We start from the raw sequence: 9,195 nt of genomic DNA, 5'->3' as shown, positions 1-9,195 counted from the left end.
AAACCCAATCGTGTTTATACACCGCACAGCGTTTAACAACAACCGGAAGCAAAAGGTCAAAGCAAACGACACGGATTCCAAATAGCCAGGGGTTCTTCGTCGTCGTCGTCGTCGTTTCCTATTCTCTCATGCGCACGCGTTCAGTGTGAAGCTCATTGCGTTTGCTATTAAACCAAGGCTGAATGATCACGATTCCGAACCGACGGTATGTGGTTAACTGCTGACATCTCAGGAGAGATGGCAACAAGCAAGTCTTTTGGATCAAGTCTCAAGTCACTGCAGCATGACCTGAACTTGTGTCAAGTCCTGCATTAACTTGTAAACCTCGCTTGGAGTACAAACTCTCAAGGAATTAGACACAGGACATCATTTATAGCAATGTATGTTCTGAAAATCTGTTTGACTCAAGTTTTTATTTGCCAACTTTATACAGTCGACATTTTGCTTATAAATATTAGCAGCTAGCAGAAGGCCGTGAGAAAAATACCACGATCGAAAAAGAGGACAAAGATAATCCTTTTATTCTTATACTGGTTAAAGAGATCAACCAGAACAGCACTCGGTGGAGCGCATTCCTGCGCCACACTCAACAGTGATACATTTTGTATATATCTGATGTATCTGATGCCTCCACTCCAACCTGACAGATCTCTATTCAGTCCGCTGCTGATAAACCAGGCATCATCTGTTTTTCAGAATCCTTCCTCCCACAGGACGGTCCTGACTCCTCATTATAACCAGGGGTGTTGAGAGCCAGCACGGGCCCCATGGCAAACAACCTCGGCCCCCCCCACCCCTACCCTTTCTCTCTTTTATAACTTTTTAAGGAACTTTTTTCAAAAGAAGATCCTCACATCATTGAGGTTGCCATACCAAAGCTCTCAGCAGCAAGCTTAAGCCTAAGTCACATTTGCTCTACGGCTAGGATACAGCGGCCGTACCCCCCTGAATTGACAGAAACGTGCAGCGGCCGCAGAGTTTCTGAGGTGGCCTCAGAGTGGCCCTACGCCATATGGCTACTTTTACAGGCCGTAGGGTTCGCCATTAAAGCGAGGAGTTATAACTTTTTTCATTTCTACGTTGGCCGTAGCAATTTGACAAGCCAAGCTGTGACGTAGATGTGTTCCACGTCGACCGTACGTAGGGCGTATGGTGGGCTTGCGTTATTCGTGCGGCTGCCGTAGGCTCTTATCAATGAAAAATGAATTTTGCCAACCCCCAAAAAAATTACGGCGGCCGCAGTATTTCCACAGTCGTCGTAGGGTAGTCCTCAGGCGTCCCTGTGTTCAACGTACAGTGGCCTTGCGGTCTGTGCGAATATACTATATTATATATATATATATATATATATATATATATATATATATATATATATATATATATATATATATATATATATATATATAGTATATTCAGTTGTATATACTGGTATATTCCGAGCTGGTATATTTTTATTTCAGTAAAAAAAGAACTGGTATATATATCTTCTTCTTCTTCTTTCGGCTGCTCCCGTTAGGGGTCGCCACAGCGGATCATCCATTATGATCCGCATAGTGATTTGGCACATGTTTTATGCCGGATGCCCTTCCTGACGCAACCCTGGTCACCTCTTACGACACAGGGATATGGTACACCTATTTTAGCCGGGGTATACACCGGCCCAGTATACTGGTACTCATTTCGCCGACCTCGGAAGGATGACAGGCTGAGTCAACCCCCTGGTGTATTAATTCAGTGGCTCAACGGGGCTTGAACTCCGGACCTCTTGGATCCCAAGCCACTGCCCTAACCACTGCGCCAACACCAGGCTCAAGAACTGGTATATATATATATATATATATATATATATATATATATATATATATATATATATATATATATATATATATATATATATATATATATATATATATATATATATATATATATATATATATATATATATATACATATAAACATATAAATATATATACATATAAACATATAAATATATATACATATAAATATATATACATATAAATATATATACATATAAATACATATACATATACATATACATATACATATATATATACATATACATATACATATACATATACATATATATATATATATATATATATATATATATATATATATATATATATATATATATATATACATACATATACCCACTCGTCACCGTGCGTCTGGCCGCACGTTTGCCTGAGGGCCCCCCTGCCGTCACCTTGTGGGCACCTTGAGGCTACCTTGAGTCTGCCTTGAAAATTATATGGCCGCCGCAGGGACGCCCTGAGGTTACCGTGCGACATCAAATCAAAGACCGTACGGCACCCCCACGTTTTCGGTCTCCACAATTTCTAAATACCCCATGCGGCTACCCGAAAAATAAAAACATATGTGACTGCTACATTGTGTGACCGTGGAAATACTGCGGCGGCCCTATAATTGCTAGTGGCCGTAGATTTTGTAGACCCTACGGCCGGCGAGCCAAATGTGGCTTAAGCCTAACTCTCAATGAGTACTGTTGCTGTAAAACTCTTTTTCGTGATTTTGTGGGTCTCCAAGGTATATCTCTTTGGTTGGTTCATCAAGGTCGAGCTCATTCTGTGGGTTTTGGTCGCTCACAATGTCTTCAACCAAACCAACAATTTCGCCCCAAGTTGTGTCAAAAGCAGTATTTTCATTTCGTATTTCTGATACAATTTCCTGTGAGAGAAAATATTAATGTATTCATTAAGTGATTTAATTATTAAATGATTATATGCTTAAATCAAACTCTGTAAATAGGAAAATAAAATCTTACCTCAATAGATAAGTGGTTTGAATCCAGTTCATCAACTTGAAGGTTGAGTTCCATACAAGTAGTGGAACTCCAAAGAACTCCAGTCATCCCACTCAAGCTCAGCACAGCAGTCCATTCTCAGTAAAAGTAAAAAATGTTTAAATTCAGTCTGGGTTTCAAGCCTTTATATAGAAAGACTGGTGGGTGTGGTTTCCTTTGGAAAATGGAGAAAATTCTTTGGAAAAGAGATTAACTGGAAATGATGTAAGAGTTGGTGGTCCTCACAAAAGAGGGTGGGGCTTAGTAAAAGTGGGCGAGGCTTAGGAAAAGTGGGCGGAGCTTAGGGAAAGTTGGTGTGGTTCATGAAAAGTGGGCGAGGCTTAAGAAAAGGGGGCGAGGCTTAAGAAAAAGGGGGCGTGGCTTATGCAAAAATAATCTGAGGCTCAGGAGGGAGTCAAACAAGAACATTAAGAGAAGTTTATCATTTTATCTCTGCTCAACAAAGACATATAAACCAAGAACTAAGTTCTAAAATAATATTTGTGAATATCCTCGATGGTGATGAATGTAAAAGGAAAATTAATTTATTACCTGAAGTAGAACATGGACAAATATTCATTGGCTCACTCTTTGAATGGAATGACAATATAAAAGTAAATCAGTAAGTAATGGGGCAGAGATCGATCTCTTCTTTTGACCCCATGGACCGAGAGTCAGAGAGTCAGAGCGGGTAGAGAAAATCATTCTCCTCTTTTGACCTGATGGTCCTCGAGTCAGAAAGGTTTCCCCATTCATTTGTATGGGGGGGAAGGGGGAAGGGGGGGGGAGGAAGTCTCCTGTTTAGGGGTTTTCGGGGTTCAATTCATAGAGTTTTCCCCATTCATTTGCATGTATGTCTCAGAAGCCCCATTATTCTACTACTGACATTGTTATCTCCTCTCAAAAAGAATTGGATGAAGCTGAAGTTGGATATTATTTTGATGTTGATTTAACATATCCAGAAGAACTTCATAACAAACATAAAGACCGACCTTATGCCCCTGATCAAGAAAGTCCAAGAAAAGAATGGTTAAGTGATTATCAACAGTCATTTAATACAAAAGGTAAATCTACAGAAAAAACTACTTACAACATTAAATGATAAAGAAAGTTATGTTTTACATCAAAGGAACTTGAGACAATATTTATCTGCTGGGTTGAGAGTGAGGAAAATTCATCGAATTTTGAAATTTTAACAAAGTCAAATAAAAATATTGATTTTAATACAAAAAGGAGAACAGAAGCAAAAACAGATTTTGAGAAGGACTTTTATAAATTCATGAATAATGCTGTATTTAGAAAGACTATGGAAAATGTTAGGAATCAACAAACATGACTTGCTTCACCTTGGAAACAGGCTTCAAAGTTAATTAATAGACCAAGTTTTGAACGAGCGGAGGTGTTTTCAGAGAACTTTTGTGTTATTCATTTGAAAAAAAGAGAGTATTGAAATGGATAAACCTATTTATATAGGAACATCAATTCTTGACTTGTCAAAATCATTAATGTATGACTTACTATAATAATTTAAAATCAAAGTATAAGGATAATGTGTCATTGTTATATATGGATACAGATAGTTTTATATTAGAAATTAAGACAAGTGATGTATATGAGGATATGATTGATAATATTGATATATATGATACAAGTAGTTATAAGTATGATAGTATGTTGTTTTCATTAAAGAATAAAAAGGTTCTCAGTAAGTTTAAAGATGAATTGGGTGGGAAGGTCATGAGTGAATTTGCGGGTTTGAGATCAAAGTCTTATGCTTTACATATATTGATAATAATAACATTGAAAGGTGTGATAAGAAGTTAAAGGGAATAAATAAAAATATAATCAAGGAAAGAATAAACTTTAAACATTATTACAACTGTTTAACCTTTAAGAAGGAAGAGTACAGAAAAATGAATACAATAAGAAGTTATAAACATCAATTATATACGGAAGAGATAAATAAGAAAGCATTAGTAGCTTTTGATGATAAAAGATATATTTTAGAGAAAGGAATCAAGAGTATCTCTTATAAGGTTATAAGTATAAGTGTTAAGATATTGGGTTGGGTATTTTAACGGGATACCGCCGTCTTTTTACTGATTTATAAATGATAGAACCAAGCAATAACCAAACCAAAGAGTGGAGATGTAATCAGCCTTGGAATTTAAATGGGAAACATAAAGAATGTGAGAAATATCAAATAAGTCTTATTGAAGAATTAACCAGGGTAAAAGTAAATAAAACAAATAAGCGGATAAATTTAATTACAAATAAGTTGGAGGTTGTAAGGAAAAAAATATCCTTGAATGGACTGAAAACTTTGATGGTTATCAATTGAACAATGGAAAAATAATTTCCGAGAATCTCAAAATGATATGTGGATCAGGAGGTGGTCGAACAAGAGCATTGAGAGAAGTTTATCATTTCATTTCTGCTCAACAAAGACATTTAAACCAAGAACTAAGTTCCAAAATCATCTTTGTGAATATACTCAATGGTGATGAATGTAATAGGAAAATTAATTTATTACCTGGAGTAGAACATGAACAAATATTCATTAGATCACTCTTTGAGTGGAATGAAAATATAAAAGGAAAGAAGTGCTTTCATCAGTAAGTCTCAGTTTAACATTTGCTCAATGGGGAAGAAATCAGTCACCTATTTTGGGCTTTTGGGCCTTGAGTCAGAAAGATTTTCCCATTCATTTGTATGGGAGGGGGATGAAATCAGTCTCCTGTGTTGGGCTTTTTAGGGGTTGATTCAGAGAGTTTTTCCCTTTTTCCCATTCATTTGAATGGATGCCTGAGAAACCCCATTTATCCTCTACTACTGAATCAATCAATTATTGCACACTGCTCACTCCAAATCAATCTCCATATGCTGCATGATAAGTATAATTTGTACATATTTACCTCGAAGTACAGAGACATGACAGAAGTAAATAGACAAATTTATTCATTTCATCTGCTTAAAGCAAGTTTTACTCAGTGATTTGTACTAATATTCAACTGTTTATTTTCAGAAAGGAGTTCCTGGGTCTTGTACGACAATTAACTGTGCCTCGAACCCAGGGAGTAAACGACCTTTGCGATTTTCAAAGAGGACGAATTGTTGGCTAATCAGAAGGTGGAGTCAGTCAGCGTCAGACAGCTCAGATCCTTGGCATTCCGCTTTCTCCAGTCAATCGGGTGATTGTGCAATTCACCAGCAAAGGCAAGGAATCCACAGCTTCTTGTTCTGCTCGATCTGTTCCTCAGAAAGGTGTCTTCGATAAGTCAAGCGGTCCATTGAAAAAACTCCCCATTGCAAGGCAGCAGATGTTGCAGAGGTCCAAGTTAGCTCAAGAACTGCCGTGCAGTACCATCATCAACTGGGCTACTATGGGAGAGCAGCGAGGAGAAAACCTCTTTTTCGACCAGCCAACATTCAAAGGAGAAAGAAGTAGGCTGATGAGATGCCATCAGACCCTTGAAATTTTGGCAAACTGTCATTTTTTTTTCAGATGAGTCACAATTTGCTCAATTTTCTGACAGTGGATGCATATGGTTTTGGAGACTTCCCAGTCAGATTTCTCTTTGAATCAATTGCAGCCAAATGTCAAACACAGTTGTTTTTCAGTGATGGTGTGGGAGCAATCCGGATTGCTGGTCAGTCAGAGCTTGTGGAGTGCGTTGGCAACATCAACTCTATGATATGCATTTCTATCCTTGAGGATGGATTTCTCCCCATCTTCTCCACTGGTCAGATGGTCAAAAACAACACTCTGTTCATGGAAGATGGAGCTCCATGCCACACTGCAAAAAAGACCAAAGAATGACAGAAAATAAATGGGATCAAGCGACTTCCATCGCCAAGTCAGTCTCCTGACATGAATCCCATTGAGCACCTCTGGGCCACATTGGATCGAGCTGTGCGGAAAAAATCCAGGAAACCAACATCACGGGCAGAATTTCTGAACCTTTTGCGTGAAGCCTAGGCAGAAATCCCAAAAGAGAAAATTTCAAAACTTGTTAGTTCTTTGCCTGAAAGAGTAAAAGCATTGAAATCTGCAAATGGTGAGTCTATCAAATACGAGTGTATGTATTAAAATGGATCAAATATACTTCAAATGTTCAATAAATAAATTCTTTTAAAATAATGGTGTCGATTTACTTCTGTCATGGCTCTGTACATTTGTACACACAAACCAAGTATGATTTGTATACATTCACCTCAGAAGTACACCACTCCCTCCCAAGTCCGTCTCCATGTGCTGCACAGCAATGTCGCGCACTGGAGGATTTATTAATTTACTTGGCATGAGGGCGGTGGACTTTGAATGGACCTCCACTTGTTTAAAATTCATTTTCTCAGCAACCCTTTGTTTGATTAGTAGGAAATTTTCAAAATAGGTGCGCCGCCTCCTGTAGATTTATTTTCGTCATAATTATGATGTCATAGGTCACATGGTACAGGCGCCATCTTGGAACCACCCCTCCCCCCCAAAAAAAAAACTTTGCATCTCTATTCCCAAAACCACTCCATGGGAAAAATTTACATATGAGTCATTGTCAAGTACTCCCCCATGAGGAAATAAGATTTGTTAATGATGATGTCATAACTGTCTTCATGATGACATCATAATTCGACAAGTACAACGCTTGATTCGATAAGTAATTAAAAATTTTTTACCCTCGCCTAAGGAGAGGGTATTGTGTTTGGGTCCATTTGTTTGTCTGTCTGTCCGCACAGAACTTTCATGTTTTTCTCCACAACCGCTTGTTGGATTGAGACAAAAATTTTCACCATCGGCAAGACTACTCATGAAGAATGTTTCAAACATAATTATGATGTCATAGATCACGTGGTGTGGCAGCCATGTTGGAAAAACATAAAAACTTTGGACCTCATTATCTCTGAAACCGTACCAAGGAAAAAATTGGAACTTGGCACAGGTAAAAATTTTCTTCTCCAGAACGGCTGGACAGATCGAGGGGAAACTTTACAAAAGTGTTCCCGAAGTCTTGAGTGTCCAAGTTTTCCAGGAATAATTAATGGGTCTCATGGTTTGGCAGCCATATTGGATCGAAGAAAGTATTAAATAATGTTTTCTCTGGAACCGCTTAATCAATCGACATGAAAATTCAAAATTATGATCGTGTCGAGATTGGGAATACATGTTATAGATTTCAGCTTTATCAGACACATGGTTTGGCAGGCAGTTTATATTCTTCTTCTTGAGTTTTATATATATTATTCATTTTTGAACAAGGCACACTTGGCTGTGTATAGATGGTTTTGAAGGGAGAGCAGTGGTAGCTTAAATGCAAAACCTATCTGACGTGTTCCATCCATCCATTGGGACCATACTGTGTGCAGTGTTGGTGCTGCCTTCGCAACCTGGGCTATTCAGCACAATCCTGGACAGGTCACCACTCCAACGCAGGATACCAGCAAGCTGGTACTCATTTTGCCACCCTCAGAGGGATCACAGGCAGAGTTAACCCCACCTGGTAATAATTCAACACTTAAGGGGGATTTGAACTCAGGATCCTGGGATCCCAAGCCCACCACCCCAACCATTAAGCCAACACCAGGCATATCTGATGTGTTGGAAGAACAAAAAAAAAAAGCATCAAGTCATATAATCTTCGTTTTGTGTGTTGACAAAGACAGCTTGATTGGAAAACTAACATGTTCCGCTTTGTGTGCAATTGGCACAGGTTCAGTGCACTGTGCCTGATGGATACAAAATGGCTTCCAATAGAAAGTTGTTGCTGCTCATGTATGGAGACTCCATTGGAAACACCTCCACCCCAACCTCTGTAACACTTCATAATGTTTGGATAAACACCCCACCACTATGCAACCATAAATTGTTATGCCCATTGAAGAAAACACTTCTTCCTCTAAAAGCTTTGGAAAACATATTGAAATGCTCATCTTCCATTATTTTTGTGGCATCAGCACCCTCTGTATTTTTCTTCATCATGAATTATTATTCCTCCTCTTCTTCTTCTTCTTCTTCTTCTTCTTCTTCTTCTTCTTCTTCTTCTTTTTCTTCTTCTTCTTCTTCTTCTTCAAGACAGGCATATTTTGCAAACCTGTCTCTCATGGGAACACTGTTTCTATAATCCATCCTCTGGTTGTTACACCTCAACCTTTCTCCATGCCTTGAATAACAATGCAATCCACCCATCTGACAATGTTTATCTCACAAAGTTACACATGGGAATCTTGGGAAGTTGTTTGCAGAGGTTGTCTGCACACAACAATAAAATCCCATTTACATTATTTTGCAGTGTCAAACCCCTCCGTGTCAGTGCCCGCCCAAACATCGACGACAAGCACACGTCCTTCCACGTGTCCCCCTCTTCAGCATCCCTCAA

The 9,195-nt window shown here is 38.5% G+C and overlaps 1 protein-coding gene across 5 annotated transcripts in view; it reads right to left on the bottom strand.

Moving 5' to 3' along the window:
- Positions 1-9,195, bottom strand: part of LOC147029212 (uncharacterized) — a 299,659-nt gene that overhangs the window by 92,998 nt on the left and 197,466 nt on the right. The window lies entirely within an intron of this gene.

This window comes from Eptatretus burgeri, chromosome 4 (genome assembly GCF_056783735.1).
Source record: "Eptatretus burgeri isolate ZD-2024b chromosome 4, Ebu_testis_v1, whole genome shotgun sequence".
NCBI lineage: Eukaryota > Metazoa > Chordata > Myxini > Myxiniformes > Myxinidae > Eptatretus > Eptatretus burgeri.
The sequence above is the reverse complement of the archived record's forward strand: the minus strand, read 5'-3'. Positions and strand labels throughout refer to the sequence as shown.